Source organism: Ursus americanus, chromosome 14 (assembly GCF_024610735.1).
Source record: "Ursus americanus isolate L20-20 chromosome 14, mUrsAme1.1.p, whole genome shotgun sequence".
NCBI classification, from domain to species: Eukaryota; Metazoa; Chordata; class Mammalia; order Carnivora; family Ursidae; genus Ursus; species Ursus americanus.
The window spans coordinates 56,638,261-56,662,817 of record NC_142140.1 but is presented as its reverse complement, the minus strand read 5'-3'; the positions used below and the strand labels follow the sequence as shown (position 1 = coordinate 56,662,817).

Sequence of the window (24,557 nt, the reverse complement as noted above, 5' to 3'; positions counted from 1 at the left end):
TCACATGCTGCTTGGAGTACATTATTCAAGGTGGCATTCAGACTGCCCTGTGTCTCTTTAGGGTCTGTGTTGTGAAAACACTTGGGCACTGTTTCGGGGAGCATATCAGGCAAAAGGGGCTGCAGACTTGATGATGGTACGGTTTGAAGGGTGTTTGTAAGTCTGGATGGAGAAGACCCTTGTTAGTGGCTATTACTGTGTTTTTCCATGTATTTTATATTTTAAGCTTTTTATTATGGAGACTTGGAACACATGCAGAGGTAGACAGACTAGGATAAAGAACCTGCTTGTCCCTGTCACCCAGCCCCAGACCACCAACTCATATGACAATCTGCCCTTCCATCCTGCTATCCATGCGAAATATTTTTAATATTTTTTAAAACTTTTTATTTTTCAAGAGTTACAGACTCCCAAGAAGTTGCAAAAATGGTACAAATGGGGTCTCCTGGGTCGCTCAGTTGGTTAAGTGTCTGACTTCGGCTCAGGTCACGATCTTAGGGTCATGGAATCGAGCCCCGCGTTGGGCTCTGTACTCAGCAGGGTGTCTGCTTCTCCCTCTCCCTCTGCCCCTCCCCCTGCTTGTTTTCTCTCTCAAATAAATAAATAAAATCTTAAAAAAAAATGGTACAAAGAGGTCCCATGTACTCTTGACCCATCTGCCCCCAGTGGTGACAATTTACATAACCACAGTCGATTGTCAAGACTAGGAAATTGACATTGGCGTAATATACCCCGGGCATCACTGGGATTCCACCAGTTTTATTGTGCGCTCACATTTTGTGTGTCCTCGTGACATCAGCTGCATAGATTTGTGTAACCCCTTCACACCCAAGATACAGAGCTGTCCCACCAACACGAACGAGCTTGCTCGTGCTTCCCCTTCCGGACTTAGTCCCCACTCTTGCCCCCAGGTCCCTGCAACCATTGATCTGTTTTTCTCTATGATCTAGTCATTTTGAGAATGTGATGGAATCATGCATCATGTGTCGCCTTTGGGGATCCAGGTGGTTGCCTGTATCAGTAGCTCCTTGCTTCTTGTTGGCTCAGTAGCTCTTCAGGCCACTGTTATTTCATAACCCTTTGTATTTCTGTAAGGTGGCTGGTAGTGGTAGTGTCTCATCTTTCATTCCTGATTTTAGCAACCTGAATCTTTTCTTGCTTGATCAGTCTACTTAAAGGTCTATGAATTTGGTTGATCTTTTCATGGAGCTGACTCTTGCTTTAGTTGTTTTTCTCTTATTCTGTTCATTTCTGCTCTGGTCTTTATTATTTCCTCCTTATTGATTGCTGTAGTTTTAGATTGCTCTTCTTCCGGCGTAAGGTACAAGTTTCGATTATTGACTTGTGAGCTTGCTTCTTTTCCTGTAGGCAGCTGTGCCTTTCCCTCTAAGCACTGCTTCCCTGTGTCCTGTAAGTTTTGTTTTAGAGTGTCTTCCTATACGTTCACTTCAAAGTTGTTGTTTTTTTTTTTTAAAGATTTTATTTATTTATTTGACCGAGAGAGAGAGACAGCGAGAGAGGGAACACAAGCAGGGGGAGTGGGAGAGGGAGAAGCAGGCTTCCTGCTCAGCAGGGAGCCCCATGCGGGGCTCAATCCCAGGACCCTGGGATCATGACTTGAGCCAAAGGCAGATGCTTAACAACTGAACCACCCAGGCGCCCCTCACTCCAGAGTGTTTTCTGATTTTGCTGTGATTTCTTCTTTTACCCATTGGTTATTTAAGAGTATGTTTTTTTGGGGGGGGGCACGCCTGGGTGGCGCAGTTAAGCCTCTGACTCTTGGTTTCAGGTTCATAGGATCAAGCCCCACATCGGGCTCCGCACTCAGTGGGGAGTCTGCCTGACTCTTGCCTTCTCTCTCTCCTGCGAGTGCTTGCTCTCTCTCTCTCTCTCTCAAATAAATTAATCTTAAAAAAAGAGAAGAGTATGTTTTTTAATTTCCACATACCTGTAAATCCCCAAATTTCTTTCTGTTATCGATTTCTAATTTTTAGTGTGGTCAGAGAACCTACTTTCTATGATTTGAATTCTTGTTAATTTAAACGAGGCTTGTTTTACAGTCTAACATATGGTCTGTCTCAGAGAACATTTCATATGTACTGAGAAGAAAGTCTATTTTACTGCTCTTAGTGGGGGTTCTCTACAGATGGCTGGTGGTTTGGAGTGTTGCTCAAGGCTTCTCTTTCCTTGTTTCTGCCTGGTGGTTTTATCCATTGTCGAAAGTAGGGTATTGCTGTCTCCAACTATTGTTGTTGAATTGTCTGTGTCTCCCTTCATTTCAGTCAGTGTTTGTTTCATGTGTTTTGAGACTTGTTATTAGGTGCATATAAGTTTATAATTATTCTATCCTCCTGAGGGATTGGTCCTTTTATCATTATAAAACGTCCATCTTTAACATGTTTTTTAAAGTGGTTTTGTGTGATAGCAGTATAACCACTCCAGTTTTCTCACAGTTGCTGTGTGCACGCTCTACCTTTGTCCTTTTATTTGCAACCTGCTTGCGTCTTTGAATCTAAAGAGTGTCTCCCATAGACAGCGTATAGTCGGATCTTGTTTTGTTTTGTTTTTTCCAGTTTTGACAATCTCTGTTTTTTAAAAGTTTTTATTTAAATTCCAGTTAGTTAACATGCAGTGTAATATTAGTTTCAGGTTTAGAATGTAGTGATTCGACACTTCCATGCATCACCCAGTGTTCATCACAACAAGTACACCCTTTAATCCCCATCACCTGTTTTACCCACCCCCCTCCCACCTCCCCTCTGGTGACCATCAGTGTGTTCTCCGTAGTTAAGAGTCTGTTTCTCGGTTTGTCTCTCTCTTTTCCCCCTTTGCTCACTTGTTTTGTTTCTTAAACTCCACGTACAAGTGAAATCATATGGTATTTGTCTTTCTCTGACTGACTTATTTCACTTAGCATAATACCCTCTGGTTCCATCCACGTCGTTGCAAATGGCAGGATTTCATTCTTTTTTTTGTGGCTGAATAATATTCCATTGTGCATATATAACACATTTTCTTTATCCATTCATTAGCGGACAGACACTTGGGCTGTTTCCATAGTTTGGCTATTGTTGATAATGCTGCTATCAGCATCAGGGTGCATGTATCCCTTCAAATCAGTATTTTTGTATTCTTTGGGTAAATATCTAGTTCTGTTTTTAACTTTTTGAGGCACCTCCCTACGGCTTCCCAGAGTGGCTGCACCAGTTTGCGTTCCCACCAACAGTGTAAGAGGGTTCCCCTTTTTCCACATCCTCGCCAACATCTGTTGTTTCTTGTATTGTTGATTTGAACTGTTCTGACAAGTGTGAGGTGATCTCTCATCGTAGTTTGGATTTGCATCTCCCTGATGATAAGTGACGATAAGCATCTTTTTTCATATGTCTGTTGGCCATCTGTATGTCTTCTTTGGAAAAATGTCTGTGCATGTCTTCTGCCCATTTTTAAATCTGATTATTCATTTTTCGCGTGTTGAGTTTAATATGTTCTTTATATATTTTGGATACTAACCCTTTATTGGATATATCATTCGTGAATATCTTCTCCCATTCTGTAGGTTGCCTTTTAGTTTTTGTTGGTTGTTAACTTTGCTGCACGGAAGCTTTTAATTTTATTTATTTATTATTTATTTTCTTAAAAGATTTTATTTATTTATTTTGAGAGAGAGTGTACATAAACTCTGGAGGGGAGGAGGGAGAGAAGCAGACCCCCTGCTGAGTGGGGAGTCCGACAGGGGACTCGATCTCACGACCCTGAGATCATGACCTGAGCTGAAATCAAGAGTCAGTTGCTCAACCCACTGAGCCGCCCAGTTGCCCCGAAGCTTTTTATTTTGTTGAAATCCCAATAGTTTATTTTTTCTTTTGCTTCCCTTGCCTTTGGAGACGGGTCTAGTACGAAGGTGCTGTGGCCGGAGGGCTGATGTCAGCAGGGTTACTGCCTGTGCTCTCCTCTAGGATTTTTATGGTTTCATGCGTCACTGACATTGGGGTCTTTCGTCCATTTTGCGTTTATTTTTGTGTGTGGTATAAGAAAGTGGTCCAGTTTCATTCTTCCACATGGGGCTGTCCAGTTTTCCCAACACCGCTTGTTGAACAGACTGCCTTTCCTGCTTTGTCGAAGATTAGTTGACCAGAGAGTTGCAGGTGCCTTTCTGGGTTTTCTGTTCTGTTCCACTGATCTATGTTCTGTTTTTGTGCCAGTACCGTACTGCTTTGATGACTACAGCTTTGTAATATAATTTGAAGTTTGGAATTGTGATGCCACCAGCTTTGCTTTTCTTTTTCAAGGTGCTTTGGCCATTTGAGGTCTTTTGTGGTTCCATACCAATTTGAAGATTGTTCTAGTTCTGTGAAAAATGCTGGTAGTATTTTGATAGGGATTGCATTAAATGTGTAGATTGCTTTGGGTAGTGTAGACATTTGAACAGTATTTGTCCTTCCAGTCCCTGAGTGTGGAACGTCTTTCCATTTGTGTTTGTCATCTTCAGTCTCTTTCAGAGGGGTTCTGTAGTTTTCAGAGTACAGATATTTTACTTCTTTGGTTAGGTTTATTCCTAGGTATCTTACGATTTTGGTGCAATTGTAAATGGAATTGATTTCTTAATTTCTCTTTCTGTGGCTTCATCGTTGGTGTATCGAAGTGCAGCAGATTTCCATACGTTGATTTCGTATCTTGCAACTTTTACTGAATTCGTGTATCAGTTCTAGCAATTTTTTGCTGGAGTCTTCTGAGTTTTTTAAGAAATTGTTTTTAGAGAGTTTATTTATTTGAGAGAGAGAGAGAGAATGAGTGGTGGAGAGGGGCAGAGGGAGAGGGAGCAGCAGACTCCCTGCTGAGCAGGAAGCCTGACACAGGGCTCGATCGCAGAACCCTGAGATCATGACCTGAGCCAAAGGCAGATGCTTGACCAATGAGCCACCCAGGAGCCCTTGAGTTGTCTATATAGAGTATTATGTCATCTGCAAATAGTGAAAGTTCTGCTTCTTCCTTACTGATTCAGATGCCTTTTATTTCTTGTTGTTGTTTTGATCGCTGAGGCTGGGGCTTCAGTAGTATGTTGAATAATAACATTGGTGAGTGTAGACATCCCTGTCTTGTTCCTGACCATTGGACAGTCTCTGTCTTTTGACTGGACTGTTCAATCTATCCACATTTTTTAAAACTTTTATTTATTTATTTATTTATTTATTTGAAGATTTTATTTAATTATTTGACAGAGAGAGCAAGCACAAGCGGGGGGAGCGGGAGAGAGAGAAGTAGGCTCCCCACTGAGCAGAGAGCCTGACCCGGGGCCTAATCCCAGGACCCTGGGATCATGACCTGAGCCGAAGGCAGATGCTTAACCGACTGAGCCACCCAGGCGCCCCTCCCTCCACGTTTAATGTCATTATTGATATAGTTGGATTTATGTCTGTGATTTTCCTTTTGTTTTCTGTCCCCTGCCTTTGGTTCCTCTCCTTTACTGCCGCCTTTTGCATTAAGTGCATATTTTCTAGTGTAATGTTTTAATTGCTTTAATGACTTTTCCACTGTATTTTTTGAAGTATCTTCTAGTGGCTGTTCTCGGTCTTACCATCGACATCTTATCAGAATTTTCAGTATTATTTGAAACAAATCTATGCTGATTCCACTTGAACTGGGCTTCCTCAGGATTAAGTTCACTTGATCAATGAAAGAGTGTGGGTTTTTCAAGGACGTGGACGTGGCGGTCTGCCTGCGGTGCCTGTCTTTTGCCCATTTCTCCTCACAGTCGGTGAAATGAGCGCGTCAGAGCCCTCTTAGGGCTTTTGTCCCCGAAAGTATTTGTGAGGCTTTCCCATCTTGGGCTCGGGCTTGGGAAGGCCCCGACTGTCATCACCCTGCCTGTGGTGTTGGCCTCTTCTCCCTTGCCCCATCTAAGCTGACTGGTTTGTGGCACTCGATTCTGGCCCAGGATTCCAAATCTGGGTCAGCGTGTCACGCTCACTTGCAGGCCGGCAGGTGTTTGGTCTTTAAGGCGTGCCTGGTACTCAGCCTAGAGACCAGTCTGGACAGGCCGGCAGAGGTGGGGGGTTGTGACCTGCTTGTTAACCGACCTCTTTTGTGAGAGCCTAGGAGGGCAGCCTGTGCGGCAGTGTCAGGGGCGGACGACGCGGGTGGCCACGGTGCTCTGGCTACGTTCAGTCGAAGCCTCAAAACAGCATCGAAGTGGTGGTCAATCTTTGGGGAGCTCTGATGCGTACATTTTCTGGCTGGGTGTCTTTTTTTAATAGTGGCTTTATTAAGTAGAATTCCCATGTCATACATTCATCCTTCTAGAGTGTACGAGTCTGTGGTCGTTGGTGTATCTACGGGGTGGTGTACTGATCACCACCTGCCAGGGAACCCTATACCTTTCAGATAGTCCTGCCCACTCCCCTCCCCCAGCCCTGGCAACCACTCAGCTGTTTTCTGTCCATGGATGAGCCTATTCTGGACGTGGCACACACGTGGACTCACACACCGTGTGGCCTTCTGTGTCCGATTCCCTCCCTGAGCGTCGTGGGCTCAGGGTCCGTCCCCGGGGCAGCACGGGTGGGCGCCTCGTTCCTGTCCGTGGCCGAGGGCCGCTCCCATGTGCGGTGGACACACCGTGTGTATCCGCTCCCCCACTGATGCACCCTTGGATTGTTTCCCCTGTTTGGCCGCATGACTAAAGCCTATAATGCACAATACGAACACCGCGGGGCTGGCTTTTGCGTGCTCGCTTGTTTCCATTTCTCTTTGGTGGATACGTCGGAGTGGAATTGCCGGTCATAGGGGGACTCCATGTTTCACACTCGAAGAAACTGCCACATTGTTTTCCAGCGTGGCTGCACCATTTTTGCAATCCCACCAGCAGTGTATGAGGGCTCCAGTTTGGCTAGGTATTTTTTTTTTTTAAGATTTTATTAATTTATTTAACAGCGATAGAGACAGCCAGCGAGAGAGGGAACACAAGCAGGGGGAGTGGGAGAGGAAGAAGCAGGCTCCCAGCGGAAGAGCCTGATGTGGGGCTCGATCCCATAATGCCGGGATCACGCCCTGAGCCGAAGGCAGACACTTAATGACTGCGCCACCCAGGCGCCCCTTGGCTAGGTATTTTAAATTTGAATTAGGTAAAGAGTGGGTAACATTTTGGTGATGGCTTAATCCCGGGACACTTTGCCTCTTTCCCCTGAGATTGGTTTTTGTCTACACGATGGAGCAGGCAGTTAGGCTGCTGGAGGGACAGGACCTCTGGTGTCAGGCACGGCTCTCGAGGTGGGCTCTATTTTTATAAAAGTCAGTATGAGTATTAACACTGAGGACAGAAGTCTGTGTGAATTACAAATGTCCCCAGACCCCACCCCCCAGAGATAACCATCCCTGGCGTCTTGGCCAAGGCTCTCCTGGTTATTGACTGCATCTGTCTTCATTTTTGTAGGGGCGTGGATGCCTCTCTCTTCTTTCTCCTTAAACAATGCTGTGGTGAACATCCTCGAGACTGTTCCCTTTAGGTGAGCTTCACCTTGTGGGCCCTTGGTGTGGACACCTTTTGTATCTTGAGGTACATTGCTCGGTTGCCCCAGGAAGGTGGTTGGGGTTGATGCTCCCACAGTGGCTGGAGGCTCCCATCATACGGGGGACAGCCCCAGTTTCTGTCATCTCCTCGTTGCCTTTTTTTTTTTTTTTAATTGCCAGTTCATACCCATTAAACTGGGTGTTTATATTTTCTCTTGACTTATAACAGAATTTCTCAAACGATTTGATGTCCTGAGCCAGGCCATTCTCTGGGGGTGTCCCAGGCGCTGTGGGGGTGACCAGCATCCGTGGCCACGATGTCAGGAGCCCCCCTCCCCCATGTGACAGACATAGATGTCTCTAGATGTTTTCCATTGTGCCCTTGGGGGCCGGATCGTCTCTGGCTGCGAAGCAGTGTTTTATAACATCCTTTCCTGTATTAGGGCTGTTAGCACCCTTTTGTGTCACACGTTTTTTTTCTCAGTTTCTAATTTATCTTTCAGCTTTATTTTTGACGTGTTGGTACATAGAATGTTTTCAAGTTTATTGCCACTTTAAAGCTCCTGGTCTTGTGACCTCCTTGGAGAGGTCTCCTCTGCACCCCCCAAGATTATAGAAACATTGACCTGTGTTTTCCTGCTTGCACGCTTACAGAGTTCGTAGACTGCAGTCTAGAAGCTGCGGGTGGGAGGAGAGCTCTGTGTCTTCTCGTGTCTCCCCGCTGGTCTGCGTGCGCTCGTGATCCATGTAGAGTGTGGCTGCCCTGTTGCTAGCTCTGTGGTCTCAGACAAGTCACTCCACCACCCCGTGCCTCAGTTTCCTCATCTGTGAAATGGGCTGTGATGACAGTGCCTGCTTCCTGGGGTTGGGGCTGATCAGACATGCCAGGCGTTTAGAGCCGTGCCCACACGTGGGTTAACTGTGCCCAGAGTGGACTCTAGAGGGAGGGTAGCTTTCAGAGAGGCCAGTGAACCTGTGCAGACTCACCAGGGCCACGAGAGAGGAGCAGTTCCTCTCTGGGCACGTAACTCGTATACCTGTGCGCTGTCCAGCCCCAGTCCCACCCAGCGCCTGTGCACAATTATAGGGCACGTGGGCAGAGACATAGGAAGATCAGTTTGTTACTGATTATGGTTTTAAATGGTGAGTTGTGGAACATCTAAAACCTGTACAGATGAATAAAGAATGGGCAGGTGTTTCGAGCATCTGCCAGGCCCCTGGCTTTGCAGGGAGCTTGGTTGGGGGCTCCCAAGGATGCTGGCATCAACCCCTCTCTCTGTGTGGCACCAGCCCCTTGCCCGTGGCTGTGGGCCAGGGGGCCAGGTGGCCTTTGCTCACGCTGCTTCGCTGACCCTGTGGAGCCAAGTGAAGATGGAGGTGGGCTGGCAGACCCAGAGCTTGTCCCTGACACTCCGAAGCAGGTGCCGGCAGCCATGCCCACGGCGTCCTGGACTCCTGGCTTTTCGTCCGAGCAGTCCCTCCTACTTTGATTTCGCCAATTTCCTTTTTATTGTTTGTAATTCAAGGTTTTGGAGGCATGATTTCAGATTTACAGAGAAGTTGCGAGAATAACACAAAGAATTCCTGGATGCGTTTCACCCAGTTGCTTGAGCGTTAACGGTTTACTCATCTGCTCTATTCCTTTCCCCTCTCTCTCCGCACTTTTCCTGAACTGTTTCAGAGAGATGCCCCTTTCCCTCTAAATACTTCAGTGTTTAGTTCTTCCAGACAAGGGATTCTCTTAGCAAATTACCCAAATCAGGAAGTTAATTCTCAGAATTCTCAAAAGAGAGCCTAGGCTCACACATGTATTCGCTTGTCTGGCTGCTTTCATTGCTCTTGAATTGGAGCAGTTCCCGAGACCATGTTTGTAGTTCATGACTTTGACGTTTGGGAGAGGACAGGCTGGTGGTTCTGCAGGATGTCCCTCAGTGTGGGCTCGTCTGATGGTTTCACACCGTTACATGCTTTTGGCAGGAATATGCTGGAAGTGACCTTGGCGTCCTTCTTAGTACATAGTATCCGGAGGCCCCTGGTGTCAGTTTGTTCCATGTCTGGTGATATTAACCTCCATTGCTTGGGTAAGGAGGTTTCTCTACCCTAAAGTGACTATTGTCCAATTGTATTTAGTAAGTTTCTCGTGGGGAGGTAGTCTGAGACCATGTGCACACCTTGTTGTTCCTCCAGCATCCAGTGTTGGTTGGTTGGTTGGTTCGTTCATTCATTCATTTGAGAGAGAGAGAGAGAGAGAGTGCACAAACAGGGGGAGAGGCAGAGGGAGAGGGAGAAGCAGACTCCCAGCTGAGCTGGGAGCCTGACATGGGGCTCGATCCCAGAATCTGTAGATCATGACCTGAGCTGAAGGCAGAGGCTTAACCATCTGAGCCACCCAGGAGCCCCTCCAGTGTTGGTTTTAACAGGATTGTTGATTCTGGCCAAAGGGTGATTGTCTGATTCCATCATTCCTTTTGCATTTTTATTTGAGAGAGTGAGCGTGAGAGAGAGAACACGAGCTGGCAGGGAGGGGCGGAGGGAGAGGGAGAAGCAGACTCTCACTGCTGAGCAGGGAGCCCGATGTGGGACTCGATCCCGGGACTCTAGGATCATGACCTGAGCCGAAGGCAGATGCTTAACTGACTGGGCCACCCAGGTGCCCCTCCCTTTTGCATTTGTTAATTGGCTTTCTGCTGTAAGAACCGGCTAGCTCTCTCTTCTTCCCCATTTGTTTATTTATATCCATGTGGACTCGTGGATTCTTAACCTGACTCAGTAGGTTATAATCCATCGCTAGCATTATGTGTTTGCTTGCTCCAGTGGTCCCAAATTTATCCAGAGGGCGAGCCCATATCACGCTGGCTCCTTGTGTCTTTTGACATGTCCTCGCCATTCCCCTGGGTGCTTCCTGACTTTCGGACACAGTGAGCGTTCCAGGCCTATCCTGTACCCCTCCTGCCCCCTGCTCTGGGCTTGACCACTTCTCCAGGGAGCCTTGGTTCTTCTTGTGGACAATGGCATTCAGAAACCAAGATCTGGGTGTTCAGTGTGCTTATTGCCACTGGGGTATCTTTGCTTCTAGGCCTTCTTATTGGCTAGAGCTGGGAATAAATACATGTATGTGTCTATTTAGCGTTCCTATGTGCACGCGTGTATATATCACACATACACACAAAGACGTTTCTGCTTCCAATCATCCGCGTGTATGCAGTGGTGCCCATGAGTTCACATTGGTACTTCCGGTCCCAGTCTCCCACAGAAGCTCCTTGCCGTCTTCCCCTTTCCTTGTTGATACCTCCCTCTCTGTCAGCAAGAAGCCGCCTCATCACCAACCGTAAAAGAAGTCTGTGGAGTAGAAGTTCATACTTCGTTGTGTCATTATTTCCAGAGCATATGGTTCCAAAATTGTGTTTAAAAGTGGCCTGAGTTCTTCCTTTTCTTCTTTACTGTGGTTCTTCTATTATTACTTGAAATATGGTTTTATTTGTTTCTGTTCTGTATTTGTTGTAGATTCCGCGCCACCCCCCCCCCCCCCCCCCCCCGCAATCAACTCTCATTCACTCGGTAGGTGGGACATTAGCATGGCTCCGAGTCCAAGTGCAGAAAGGCATCTGGAGAAAAATGTCCTCACTCGTCCCTGTAGGGAATGATCTCCCTAGTCCCTGGCTTATCCTGGCTTATGTTTTCTTATGTCTCCACTTTTTTCCCATGAAGGGTGGCACCGTGGGAATCGCTCTTGAACTTGACTCTTTTCACTGAAGCACACATCCCAGAAACCACCTGACCTGGCCGTGGAGATGTCCCCTTCTGCACGGTGTCCGCTGTGAGGCACAGCAGTTAACAGCCTCTGCTGTATGTGGGCATTTAGGTTGTTTCCAGTGTCTTGCAGGTGTAAATGGTCCTGCTGCGAATGCCCTTGTGTATTAGGTACTTTTGTATTCATGGAAGAGTATCTTCAGGGTGGATTTCTAGCAGTGAGATTGCTGGGCCAAAAGTTAAGGGTAAATGTGTTTTGTCAGCTTCTGCCCAGTTCTCTTCCAGAGGGTGGTATGGATTTACTCCCGTCGACCCTGTGGGATGACAGGTCTGGTCCCCACAGCCTCACCAGCAGGATGTGCTGTTCTATTTCAAATGATCTGCCAGTCTGAGAGGTGCGAGAAGTGGGGTCTCAGTGTGGTTTAATTAGCACTTCTGGAATGACGAGTGAGGCTGAGCAGTATTTAATATGTCAGGGGGCATTTTTGTATCTTTTCTGTGAACTGCCTGTTCATGCTTTTCACCCTTTTTTCAATTGGATTTACTCACCACCACCCCCACTTTACTTATTTATTTAATTTGAAAGATTTTTAAAATTTATTTGACAGAGAGACAGAGAGAGCACAAGCAGGGGGAGCAGCAGAGGGAGAGGGAGAAGCAGGCTCTCCGCTGAGCAGGGAGCCAGATGTGGGATTCGATCCCAGGACCCTGGGATCATGACCTGAGCCAAAGGCAGATGCTTCACTGACTGAGCCACCCAGGCACCCCCCCCCCCAAATTTTAAAACTTTAATATACATTAGGGAGATGAGCCCTTTGTGGTATGTTTGTAAATATTTTCTTTGAGTTTCCCAGTTGCATTTTGACTTTTTTTTTTTTAAGATTTGTTTGTTTTATTTTAGAGAGAGGGATTGAAAGAGAGACCATGAGCACAGAGAGGGCCAGAGAGGGAGAGGGAGAGAGAATCTCAAGCAGACTGTCCACTGAGTGCAGAGCCCGACGCTGGGCTCAATCTCACCACCCTGAGATCATGACCTGAGCCGAAATCAAGACTCAGATGCTTAACCGACTGAGCCACACATGCGCCCCTGCAATTTGATTTTTTAATGGTGGGTTTTTGGGTTTTTTTTGGTTGGTTTTTGTTTTTTTTGCCCTGAAGAAGTGTGTTTTAAAATAATTTTTGGTAGAGCAAGTTTATGGATCTTCCTTTTTTTAATGCTTCTGTATTTGGAGTCCTAGTTGGAAAGCCTTTTCCTATGCTGAGTTGGAGGGGAATTCATGTTTTTTTCCAGTACTGATATGGTCACATGCTTTCCAAGCAGACCCCTCACCCATTTGGCGTTCATTCTTGCTGGTGGTGTGAGGTATGGGTCCGACTGTCTTTTCCCAAATTGTTGCCAAGTTGTCCCGGTGCGGTGAGTTGAAAGCCCATCCTCATTCAGTACTGTGAGATGCCACTGTTGTCTCGCTCCCTCCCTGATCTGTGGCCCCCAGCCGCCCGGAGGAGGTCATCGTTGAGAAAGACAGGTTACACGCTCCTTCCTTCCCAGGATGTGAAGCGTGCTCCGTGTGTCCCGCAGAACTGGGCACCTCGCCTCCAGGCGTCTCCTGGTTCACACACACCTAGCCGGGACGTCCCCAGTCCCGGTGCTCCCTCCGAAGTCTTTATTTACCCCGCGCCCCCCTCCCCCCTCCTCCAGGTGCCAAGTTGTTGGCAGCCTTTCGCGCTCCAGACCCTGCGGAGGAAGGTCCTGTAGAGGAGTCTGAGTGGACGGGGGGCTGTGTGTCCCAAACACGAAGGCCGAAGGGCCGCTGGCTGGAAGCAGGTGGGGGTTTCTAAAACAGAGAGACATTCTGCATGGCCGCTGGGAGCATGGTGAAGGCACCCCCCCCTCCCCCCGTGTCTTCAGAGCCGCCTCCTTTGCCTGCGGGAGCCACGGAGGTGACCGGGCCCCGAGCGGCTGCCGACCGTGGAGGGCTTATGGTGTGCCTGGGAGTCCTTCAGGCACTTCTGTCAGTGGCCTTCCTTAGCCCCCCACGATCGTGAGTACGGTGTTAACGTGGTGACCCCACTTTACAGATGTGGAAACTGAGGCCCAGAGGTTAGGAACTTGCCCTGGTTACAAGGCTGGAGCTGGGCCCAAGCCTCTGGAGCCTGCGCTTGTCACCCCGAGCCCGCCGTGCTCTCCAGGGTAAAGCCTGAGAGGACGTAGAAGGACATGCCGTGAAAAGCGTCATCCTCACAACGATAAGGCTCTGCCACCTCAGTAACAGGCCCCAGCTGCCCTGTCCTCACTTTCTCTGGAGTTTTGGCCTCTTTTTTCCTCACTTGCTCTGTCGCTGTGACGTCGCGCATCTTCTCATGTGCCGGTCGGCTGTTTCTCTTTGGAGAAACGTCCATTCAGACCTTTCATCTGTGTGCAGATTAGGTGGTCTTTCTGTTGTTGATCCTTTAGAGTTCTTTATATATTCTGGCTACAAGGCCCTGGTGGGATAGGTGATCTGCAGATACTTTCACCCATTCCGTGGGTCGTCTTCCCTTTCTTGATTATGTCCTTTGAAGTGCAAAGTCTAATTTATCTGTTTTTTCTTTTTCTTTTTCTTAAGATTTTATTGTCAGAGGGAGAGTGCAAGAGAGCACAAGCACGGGGAACAGCAGGCAGAGGGAGAAGCAGGCTCCCGGCTGAGCAAGGAGCCCCATGCGGGGCTTGATCCCAGGACCCTGAGATCATGACCTGAGCCAGAGGCAGTCGCTTAACCGACTGAGCCACCCAGGCGTCCCTCACCTGTTTTTTCTTTTGTTGCTTGTGCTGTTGGTATGGCATCTAGAAACCATGGGCTAACCCACGGTCACAAAGATTAATTCGTGTGTTATCTTCTCTGAGAGTTTTATAGTTTTAGCTCCTGTGATTAGGTATGTGATGGTTTTGAGTTAACTTTGCATGTGCTGTGAGGTAGGGGTCCAGCTTCATTCTTTTTCACGTGGGTATCCGGCTGTTGAAACCGTTCTTTCCCCATTTGAATGGTCTTGGCAGCCTTCTTGAAAATCACTTGGCTTCACAAGTGTGGGTTTATTTCTGGACTGTCAACTTTCTTGCACTAATTTCTGTGTCCGTCTTTATGGCGGTCGCACACTGCCCTGTTTACTGTGGTTTTGTCATCCTGAGTTATATCTGGTCTCGGGGTGGGAGTTAAGGAAAAGGATGTGGTGCTTACATTTCCATGAATGAGACCAGACCCTTCTCAGTTGGGATTAGACAGCCCGGGGTGCCCGCGACTTCCCTGGCTGAGCCCTCCCGACTTCCACAGTGGGATTTCAGCGTCCATAAGGATATGGGGGATTTGGTGAGGTGTTTGTAAATAAGAGGCTCTTTCGCCAATATGGAAAGATTGAGGAAACATGTCACTTTTTCATCTCTTTCAAACAGGACGGATCTGAAACTTGTGTTCCCCAGGTTGGGTCTTTATCGGGTCCTGAAACTGGATGGTAGTGTGGTGTCAGCTTGCTTTTTCTTTTCTTATCAGTTTGGATCTTTTTACAGCCACTCTCCTCTTCCAGCTAAAACCTGCTGTGCAGCGAGCTTCAGAGAACAGAGGTAAAGGCTGGCTTTTTCTTTTTTTTTTGAGTTTTTATTTTGAAATAATTTTAGACTTATTGAAAAGTTACAAAGACAGCACGGAGAGTTCTTGGGTGCTTTTCAGCCCCCTCCCTAATGCTAGCATCTAACATAACTGGAGAAGAATGACCCAAAGTAAGCAAGGAGCACGGAGGAATAGTATTTAGCCTTTCTTCGAATTTCCCTCCTTGTCACATGCATGTCCCTTTTCTGCTCCAGAGCCCCGTCCGGGACCCTGTAATGCATTTAGTTGTCAAATCGCCTCTGGCCCGTCCGGGCTGGGACTGTTCCTCAGCCTTCCTGATCTGTCGTGAGCTCAACACTTTCGGAGAGCACTGGGCGGGGATTTTGCGGAACGTCCGTGTGCTTGGCTTTGTGCGGTGTTTTCCTGGGATTCGATGAGGGCTGCAGTTCGGGGCGGGCTGCCTTCTCCGTGCAGGATGTTGGTGTGTCGCTTTGCTGGTGATGTCAGCCTCGATCCCATGGTTACGGCCGTGCCGGCCAGGAGTCTCCACTGGAAAGTTACTAATTTTCCCTTTGGGGACTGTGCAAATACCTTGTTTCCTCTCGAACGTTTGCAGGCCTGTCTGTGGCTCTTCCCGGCCACAACTGTTGCTGTGATGTTCACACGGTGACTTTGTATCACCCTCGCGGCTCCTCCACGTACCAGTTAGATTCCTTTGTAGAAGAGGGCCCGGCAAAGACTTACGCGTATTTGTTTTATCCTGTGGGTTATAGTCTGGTACAGTCACTGTTTATTCTGTTGCCCGAATTGTCCTTGCTCTGGCCAGCGGGCATGTCTTCTTTGGAATCCTGTGTCCTTCCTTCCTGACCTCGTCCCCGAGGGAGGGTTGCCTTCCTTCCCGCTGCCACCAGATGCTCAGGCTCACCTGTATAGTCCCTGCCCCAGCCCCGGAGTAGACCACGTCTCCAAGGAGGCCTGGTTCCTCAGGTTGGAGAGTGATACTTGACCCGTGATCTGGGTGCTGGGCGCGCTCCGTGCTAGGGGGTGTTGTGGTATCTTCTGTCAGTGGACAGAGCTTGAACCATGTAAACCCTAACCTGTGCCTGCACACCTGTGTTTATTTTTGTGTCCATCTATCTGTTTATGTACGTTTTCCAAAAACCCATGAGTTGGTTCGTACTGATCCGATGATAGAATCTTCGGGTCAGTGGTCTTTCTGAGGCTTTGGTTGCTTCCCTGCCCTGTAAGAGGCATGTATAGTCCTTGCAGGCTTGGGGGAACAGCAGGGGATGCCAGGCCCCTTTTGTGGGCCCCTTGGGCCCCGTGGCCGTGGAAGAGCAGGCAGAGTTGGACAGTAAGCCCTTCTGGGTCAGGTAGCTGAGTGAGTAGGTAAGGGCTCCTTTCCTGTCTGGCCCCGAGGCTGCCTGCTCAGCTCTCTGCGTCTCAAAACCCCGGACCTAGCCCCAGGGCGAGAGTGGGCAGTGTGGTCTGGTATGGGCCAGCCCCGGGCAGCTGAGAGCTGATGGGACTGGGGGACACGGTACCTTGCCCAGGGTGGGGAGGCCAAGCCCGTGGGGTCCCCGGAGATGCCACCAGCTGGTGGCAGTTCCTAATGCCTTGGCCTTTGGGTACATCTGTCTCTTTCCCTGTTTCCTGCTGCTGCTGCTTCCTGGCCCCACCTGCCTGCCCTTTGCAGAGGGCGTGGAAGCGGAGGCCACTTTGCACGGTGCTTCCGCGGCTGCATGCTCGCAGTGGGCGCGTCGGAGTCACTACATCTTCCAACGGTCTGACTGTGCCTTTTTAAGGGAGAAATGGTCGGACTGTGCCTTTTAGGGGCATCCACGTCTGATGTCTCAGGTCGCCACTGGAAGCTCTTACCTTGCTGCAACCGGACTCTCCTCCTGAGTTCTATTCTTAGTGCCCCAGATTTCCTGGGACCCACAGTGAGGTCAGCGGCTGGGCTGGGCCAGCCTGGGCAGTGGGAGGCATCAAACCCGGCCTGCCTGCGCCTTTTTGTTTTGTTTTCTTTTTGAAAATTACTGAGACTTTATTTTTTAAAAAAACCATTTTGAGATTTGCAGAGAAATTGAGAGTGTTTCCCCTGCCCCCTCCCGCCGCGCCCCCCCCCCCCCAATGATTCCCACTGGGCTCTTCTGTCGGGCTGGGACCCTGTTGCAGTTAATGGACCCATGTTGATACATTCTCAGTAAGCAAAGTCCACAATTTATTCCGATTTCCTCAGTTTCCCCCAGTGTCCCTTTTCCGTCCCAGGACCCTGTCCCATGATCCTATATGACCCGGAGTTGTCATGTCTCCTTGGGCTCCTCCAGGCTGGGACAGTTTCTCAGACTTCTCTGGGTTTTGAGCTCCTTGACAGTGGCGCGGAGGACGGGGCAGGGGTTTTGTAGGAAGCCCCTTCCTTGGATTTGTCTGGGGTTTTTCTCGTGGTGAGACTGGGGGGATGAGTTTGGGGAGGAAGGCCCCCAAGCAAAGTGCCCTTCTCCTGACACCATCTCGGGGGGGCGTGCTGTCACCATAGCTTGTCACTGCGGACGTTGGCCTTGGTCCCCTGGCTGAGGTGGGCGGTTAGGTGTCTCCCCTGCAAAGTCACTCTTCCCAGTTTCCATGCTGTTCTGTTCGGGAGGAAGTCACCATGCCCGGCCCGCATTCCAGGGCCCTCTGATCCCTCAGTCCCGGATTGCCTTGTGCCCAGTGGGCCTGTGGCTGTATCTGAGGCTGGGCCCTGGCATCCCAGAGCCTCCAGGGTGGCTGCTGGCCAGCCGTGAAGGGCCTGCAGCCCCTGAAGGAGCTGTGGAGGTAGGCGAGCCCAGCCCCTTGTCCACGGCGGACATGGGTTAGGGTGGATGAGGCCTCACTTTGGGCTATGGCCTGGGAATTGGGGCCTGACCCCAGACCCAGAGCTTCCAGCCTCCCAGCATGGGGGTCAGGGCTATTGGCCCCCAGAGCATGAGGGCAGAAGGACCCACGGTGTTGGTGGCCCTGCAGCCATGGGTAACAGCAGACCGAGGTCTGTCCAGCTGAGAACCCGAGGCCCTAGGGGTCTCTGTGCCTTTCAGACCATGTGCTGGTGGGCTTGGCCCACGCCTAGCGTGGGAACAGCTTGCACGGAGATAGTTACTGGTGATGAGGGAGACATGTGGTCCCATGAACACAGGAGTGAAAGGTGGAGGCCAGCAGTTTGCCGCCTAGAGCCCCCACTGTCCGTGGAAGTGAAAAGATCCCTCAGCCGCCATGAAATCTGGGAAATACACCTCGCACCTTGAAGCTGCTGTGTTAGTCTCCCTGCGCTGTTGTAATGGAGAACCGCAGACGTAGTGACTTAAAGCAGCACGTGCTGATGATGTCTGACCTGGAGGCCAGAAACCCCACCTGGGTCTCACTGGGCTGCTGTCAGGGTGTGGGCAGGGTGGGCTTCTCCTGGAGGCTCTGGGCAGAATCCGTTCTTCGCCTTTCCAGCTCCTGGAGGCCCCACATTCCCCGCCTAATGGCCCCTTCCTCCATCTGCACGGTGTGCCTGTGTGGCCTCAACTGCTGTTGTAATGTCTCTTTCTCTGACTCTGACCCTCCTGCTCCGCTCTTGTGACAACACTGGGCCCGCCAGGTAATCCGGGATCCCCCCCCCCCGCACCCCCTAGAGTCCCTTTTGCTGTGGAAGGGAGCGTGGCCACATATGCAGGGATTAGGACCTGGACACGTTGGGGGCTGTGACTCTACCAGCTACAGCTCCCCGGAGGGGTTCCAGAGTCATCGGATCCTCAGACGTGAGCCTTGCTGATGGCAGGTGCTAGCAGGGCTGTGGAGCAGGGAAGGCTTCAGCTGCACAGGTGGGAGAGCCCCCGGCAGTTTACCTCTCCCAGAGGGTGTGTGCAGCCCGAGGTCCAGCAATCCCACAGCTCGCTGTTGTTTTCAACCCAGGGCCTGACCTGTTAAAAGACAGTGAGATCTGTTTAATGGGGTCATGCCCAGGAATCTTAAAAACCAGAGAAAAATAAGAGAAAATTCCAGCCTACATTGCACGCTGTGAGAGGTGTTGGTGAAGCTTTTATGTAGAGAAAGTTTGTGGAACTGCATTTAACAAAGGCACAGCCCTGTGGGGCGAGCTGCCCTGGCCAGGGGGACAGGCCATAGGGGACACTGGAGTCTTGGGTGGCAGGCATATGAAGGCACAAAGGTGGGGGTGAGGGTGGGGATCCGGGAGATTTTGTGGTGTCAGGAGCTCAGGTGTCTGGAGAGGTGGGGGCAGGGAGGGTGGGAGAGTCAAGGTAGTGGCCATAGCCTGGATCGTCAAAAGTCGGGAGTCTTGTCCTTCGTCCATTCAGTGAGTGTTGGGGGTCTCTGTGCCCAACTGTAAAGTCAGTGGTTGGGACCTTGTCCTCCGTGGGATCTTGGCTCTGTGCAGTCCCTGCTATGCTCTCTCTGAGTGCTTTCTGCCTGCTGGGGGCGTGGGTGGTAGCCACTGGGCATTGGTGTTGTCCCTGTGACTTTCCTCCTTGGAGGGGTGCCTTTCTGGCTTTAGGGGTTTGGAGGAGGCAGAACTTCTCATAAGCCTCTCAGTAGCCGCCTGTACCTTAAGGTTTCCAGAAGCTTCTTTGGTTTAATTTGATTGTTTCATGGAGCCTCTTACTTCCTCCACTACTGATTTTTAGGAGCTGAGCTTAAAAAGGGCAGTCATGGGAAGACTTTAATGGGGAAAGTGCTTATAACTATGGATTTCAGTGTTCTTGCAAATTGGCAAGGAATTGGAAATGTCTGAATGAAGGCAAGAGTCCTTGGGCTACGTGCAGCTGTTCAGAGTAGAATTTGGACTTAAGGTTCAAGCATGTAGTCAATTTAGTTAATCGTGCTTTTATTTTGTGCATTTTAGGAACCGTCACCATTGCTGAGACCTGATAGAAACCCCTGCCAGTTACCAGGGCACCTCTCATCACGGCCTTGGCTACAACCGGGTCTTTGAAGTAAGTACTTGGGCTCCTGGGCCCAGGTGGCCACAGGCCACGGCCCCTCCCATGATTGCACGCACTGCGGTGGGAGAAGGGGGCTCCTGTTTGGTCCCGAGTTCAGGGGTGTCCAGGGTCCAGGCTGAGGAGCCTAGAACCCCCTCTGAGGTTTGTTCTGTGGGCTGTTTCTTCTTTAGTCCATGTGCTGACGTTTGTGCTCTGGTCCTTCAGTGTCTGATGCCTGGGCCACGCTTCACATTGTGCATTTTGGGGGATGCTGGGATCACCTGGGTGGAGCTGTCCCGTCTGTGTCATGTGGATCAGGTGGGCTCATCAAGGGGCGTTTTCACCCCATCCGTGCCCTACAAGAAATAGCGACCAGTCACAGTGGAGTGGTGGCGGGGATCTTTAAGAATGGAGAATTATTTTTAAAACGCCTTTAAAAGAATCTCATTGCCCAGCTGTTCTGGGTTTTAAGGATGTCCACTTCGTCCTGTACTTTTCTTTAATCTTTTTTTTTAAAAGATTTTATTTTTTATTTGTCAGAGAGAGAGAGAGAGCGCACACGCACAAGCAGGGGGAGCAGTAGAGGCCGAGGGAGAAGCAGGCTCCCCGCTGAGCAGGGAGTCCCATGTGGGACTCGATTCCAGGACCCTGAGATCATGACCTGAGCTGAAGACAGATGCTTAACCGAGCCGCCATACTTTTCTAATAAATGGGGGGGACAAAGGGTTTTAAAGAGGTAGCCTCTGATGGCAGTCCAAGGCTATGGCTCATAGGAAGAGAGGGCACAACCTAATCACTCCCCGGCTCCCATCCCTGGGTGGGGTGGCGGGGGAGGGGTGACCTCCATGGAGGGTTGGTCAGTGTGGGACGCACAGTTCTGTGTGCTCCCTGGCCATTCCACATTGGCTGCTCCCGGTGGCCTGAGAATCGTGTTCAGTGTTGATCTCCAAGGCCACACGGCTAATTGGGCTAAGCATGGGCTGAATTGTGGCCTTCTCTGTTCTGCCATGATTTAGGAACTCAGGGAGATGGGCAGTGGAACTTTGGTGCCCCTTTAGGAGGGTTGAAGTCACGGTTTTGATTCTTAAAGGGTAGACTTCAGGCATCTGGTTCTGGGGTCAGCAAACTGTGGTCTGCAGACCAACCCGGCCCACTGCCTGTTTCTGTGAGTCAGCTGTTATTAGCACACAGCATTCATTGACACGTCGTCTCTGTCAGCTTCTTCCTCACAATGGTAGCATGGAATGAGCCGTTGTGATAGAGACTATGTGACTGCCAAGGCGAGAGTATTTACTGTGTGGTCCTGTACAGAAAAGGTGCGCCGCCCTTGACCCAGGTTCGTTTGTTGCTCGCTGGGGCTGGATGGTTTGCAAATGGTCTGTTCTGACTGTGCCTCCTAAGACATTGATTGCTTTTATCCTTAAAGCTAGTGCTTTGTTGTAAGGCAACCAGATCTCTAAAACTTGGCTGTTCTCTTCGTACCCAGATCAATGTGACATGTTCTGTGTGCGTAGCTTCCCCCATGCGGCTAGATGAACCTTTAGCGGTCCCACACTGCGGTCATCCTGACCTGTCCTCTGCCTCCATCAGTCCATTTTACAGCCGAAGAAACTGGGCGCCACGACTGGAAGGTGCGAGGAGGCTCTCTGGCAGAGGGGAAGACGTGAATGGCACTCGTGGCTCCTTCTCCAAAAGGCCTGGGACATTCAAGGAGATCAGAGTCCTTGAGACAGACCAGACCGGTTCACGGTGGCCTGGCAGGACCCTAGCAGGCCGCTGTGGACTTTGTAAAAAATTCATTCTTATGCAGACATAATTCACATACCGTAATAGTCACCCTTTAAAGTGTACGATTCAGTGATTTAGTATGTTGCACAGACATCCAACTGTCACCACTGCCTAATTCCAGAGTGTTTTATCACCCCAAGAAGAAACCCATCTTGTAATGTACATTAAGCAGTCACCCCCTCCCCACTTCCCCAGCCCCCGGCCCCCACGAGCCCCCTTCCCGTCGTGGAGGAGCCTGTTGTGGACGTGTCACACACGTGGACTCACACGCCGTGGGGCCTTCTGTGTCTGGTTCCCTCTCTGAGCGTCGTGGGCTCGGGGTCCGTCCTTGGGGCAGGTGCCTCCGTGCCTGGCCCCTGTCCGTGACCAAGGGACGTGCCTGCGCGTGGAGGGACACGCTGTGTGTAGCATTCATCCGTCGATGGACTCTTAGGTTCTTTCCACTTTGGGGGTATTATGAACAATGCTGCTGTGAACATTCACATACAAGTTCCTGTGCAGATGTATGTTTTGCTTTTCTTGGGGGGACGCCTCGCGTCGAATTGCTGGGTCACGGGCCCCTCTACGCTTTGCCCTCTGAGTTACTGCCACCCTGCTTCCGCAGCGGCCGTGCCCAGGCCTGCCAGCGCCGATGTGGGGTTGCAGGGTGACGTTGTCTGTGGGGGTCACACGTCCAGACACAGCTTCTGTTTACATGGCTCCCGCCTCTGGCTGCCCCCCCGCAGATCTAACACCGCGGCCGGAGGAGGCCGGCTCTCCCCGCTCCGTGGCCCCGGGCGCTGATCCACGTCTGATTAGACTGAGGGGAGAACAGGGGTTGCAGACCCCTGTTTATAGCTCCGTCCCGTTTCCGATTTTCTAGAAAGCGCTTCTGTCTGAGTGAGCGTGGGCAGATGGGCTCCTCTCCCCGCCACGCAGCGAGCGGCAGGCTTCAGGTTGGAGGGAGGTGATGACTCTTCCTTCTTTCTTTGCATGATGGCTTTTTCACATGGCACTTGCAGCAGACTGAACAGTGCTTCCCGAAGGTGCCCACACCCCACTCCCGGGAACCTGTGACTGCGTTCCCTCTTGGCATCTGGGATTACGTGAAGGCCCTGAGATGGGAGATGATACTGAATCATCCAGGGCCCTGATGTCAACACAAGGGTCATCATGAGAGGGAGGCAGAGGGTCAGAGTCCGAGAGCTGCGCAGACCCCGCACTGCAGGTAGTGAGGGGGGAGGAGGGGCTGCGGGCCAGGGATAAGGCCCCTCTGGAAGTCAGAATAGGCAGGGAAGTTCCAGAAAGAACACAGCTGACATGCCATCCAGGACAGCCTTCCGGCCTCCAGAAGGATAAGGTAATAAAGTTACGAGGTTTTAACCCTTAGGCTTGGGTGATGTGTTACCGCAACTGTAGAAATGAGCGCACGGGGTTATGGGCGATTCTTCCCTTGGGCTTCTCGGACTTCGTATGTCTCTCAAATAAACGTTAGGCTAGTCCTTGGTCTGCTGCTCGTGGCTCCCCGCCTCTTCAGTGCCCGAAAACCTGGTCCAGCTATGCCGCCTTCCTCACGGCTCTTGACCTTGCATTTCTTACTTGGCCCTGGCCTCCTGCTTTCCCGCCTCTGGGAGACACTCTGCCTGCTTTGTCCCCTTGTGTGTCTGTGACCATTTCAGGCCGGCCTGTTTGGCGGGAGCAAGTCTGGCGTCTTCTCTGGGCTGTACCCGGTGCTTCTGCCCACGGCCTGCCCTCGTGAGCTGTCCTTCTGGGCCGCCTGCTCCCACTGGCCCATTTCTCCTGCTGCTCGGAGGGCCGGCACAAAAAGCTCCCCCAGCTGTGGTGCCACGGGCCACAGGCCGAGGGTTCTGTGCCACTGGGGTCGGCAGGTGGTTGTTCCCCCACCTTGCGGGCTCCACGAGGTCAGGGGTTGTGCCTGTGCCTTCTAGAGAACGTGGGGCATAGTCGATGCTCCTGGTGGAGGAGGAGGACATGGAGGACGTTGTACTCTGTCTTCCTTGCTGCGCATGGACCACATGCAGAGGAGTCCGGCCCTTGTGGAGCTGCTTGTGGGACACGGCCACAGCGAGGGATGGGGCTCTTGTGTCACCTCTGCGGTAGGCTCTGTGTCCACCGCTGGTGAAGATGTAGAGGCTCCTCCCGGGACCTGCTCCTGCTCTGGGGCCCCTCTGCTGTCATCCCCACCTGGGAGCTGTGCTTTGCTGGCAGAAGCCATACGGTGGTGGGAGCAGGGAGCCCATGGCTGGGCTAGGAGGTTCGAGCTTCACGCAGTGGCCAGACTGCCTGGGACGGGGACTGGCGGGAGCAGGTGGAGGTGAGGGGCCAGGATAGAGAGCTAGGGGAGAGATGCCCCCTTGGGGCAGGGGATGGGCCTCCCTGAGAAGGACTGGGGTCCTCAGGGAACTTTCAGACCTCGTGTCGTGGAGCCCCTAATACTTTCCAAGACAAGTGTAGAATATTTCTCAAGGTTGTAGTTCCCTCATGGTTAACCTTCCTTTGCTCAGAGGACGTACTTTCCAGCGTCCTGAACGTCAAAACCTCGAAGATACGGGTCCCGCCCATTTCATTTCGGGAAAATGTCTGCCATTGGGCCTCATAATCCCTGGGGGTCAGTCTCTGAGCCCGTAGGTCAGAAAACCAGGCTGACGCCTGGGCAGGGCAGTCCTCTCATCTCTGATTCTGGTTTCCATACGGATGGACAGGCTGGGCGCTGGCTGAGCGGCTGTCGCCTGGCGCTGGGAGGCCCATCCCTCAGGCGTTTCTCGCCCACTCTCCGGGGCGGCTCTTGTGGCTCAGTGCACCCCCACTGTCAGGATCTGGGGGGCTTCTGCCCCAGGGTTGGAGTCCAGATACGGGGAGAGCCTTCTCCTGAAGAGGTGGTGCTGTGGTGGGGGTGGGAAGGACGGCCACCCAGCTGGGCAGTGTGGTGCCCGTGGTAGTGGAGGACTCCTCAGGGTGGCCGGAGTGTTGT

At 51.0% G+C, this 24,557-nt stretch overlaps 1 protein-coding gene across 8 annotated transcripts in view; it reads left to right on the top strand.

The window, feature by feature from the left end:
• Positions 1 to 24,557, top strand: part of KDM4B (lysine demethylase 4B) — a 132,799-nt gene that overhangs the window by 15,000 nt on the left and 93,242 nt on the right. For 7 of the 8 annotated variants that reach the window (XM_045804313.2, XM_045804312.2, XM_045804311.2 and 4 more), the window contains exon 2: positions 19,720 to 19,810. The gene's annotated coding sequence lies outside the window, so the exon portion shown is untranslated. Of the gene's footprint in view, positions 1 to 7,478; positions 7,500 to 19,719; positions 19,811 to 24,557 lie in introns of those variants that run through there. The other variant, XM_045804308.2, reaches the window with a different exon arrangement.